This window comes from Palaemon carinicauda, chromosome 8 (assembly GCF_036898095.1).
Source record: "Palaemon carinicauda isolate YSFRI2023 chromosome 8, ASM3689809v2, whole genome shotgun sequence".
NCBI lineage: Eukaryota > Metazoa > Arthropoda > Malacostraca > Decapoda > Palaemonidae > Palaemon > Palaemon carinicauda.
Window position 1 is genome coordinate 72,704,029 of NC_090732.1, and position 1,128 is coordinate 72,705,156.

Below are 1,128 nucleotides of genomic sequence, written 5' to 3' on the forward strand. Positions count from 1 at the left end.
GAGAGAGAGAGGAGAGAAGGGAGAGAGAGAGAGAGAGAGAGAGAGAGAGAGAGAGAGAGAGAGTCAAAAGTCAAAGTCAAAGTCAAAAACCTTTATTCCATTATAATATGGTTATTCTGTTACATAACAATATAAATTATTTACATAAAATTCACAATAATTGGATTGTAAAAATTTAGGATATATATACATTCTAGTAAAATTTAAAAAATATTGCTTAAGTTTCTTTTTGAATAAATCAGAGCTAACATTTGTACATTTTCTTATTTCCAGAGGTAGTTTATTCCAGCAAGCTGGGCCCCTTATTGCCATTGAGCATGAACCCAAATCCGTTCGATAGCTGTCTACATATAGATTTCATTCTGTCTGGTTAATGCATTCCTACAATTACCAACTGTAGGAAATGTGTATAGCCAGTTGCGATATTCTTTTCTCAAGCTTTTAAAAACAAAAACACAAACATCGTACATGCACTTTTCTTTTAATTTTATCCACTTTAATTGCTGGAGGGTTGGGGTGATGTGATCGTGTTTTTTTACCCCAATAATGGCTACTCTACCTGCAAAGTTTTGGATTTTTTGAGCTTTTTCCATGTGCATATCATTAGATGACCCCCATATCTTAATACAGTAGTTTATTACACTCAAGACCAGACTTTCCACAATCAAAGCTCGAGTAGTATCATCAAAGTAATCTTTTACTCTACTTAGATACATTAGAATGCCACTAACATTTCTACTCAGCTCGTCAATGTGAGTACTGAATGTCATGTACCTGTCCATGTGTAGACCTAGATTTTTCACATGTTGACTTATCTTTACTTCATCACCATGGCATTTTATTACAATGCCATCTGGAATTTTGCTGATATACTGTGAACTACCCACAAACATGCACTGTGTTGTGGTGGCATTTGATAATAGCCCTTTTCTTAGAAAATATTTCTTAATTTTGAGCAATATTAGTTTATCCCTTATAATTAAGGCATCTAGATTTTCTATTTGATCAGCCAAAAGAAATTGGGTGTCATCACCATATTGAATTAGCAGGTAGTTTTCTTTGTATTTAATCCTATCATTAACGTAGACTAAAAACAGAATTGGACCTACGACAGATCCCTGTGGGACC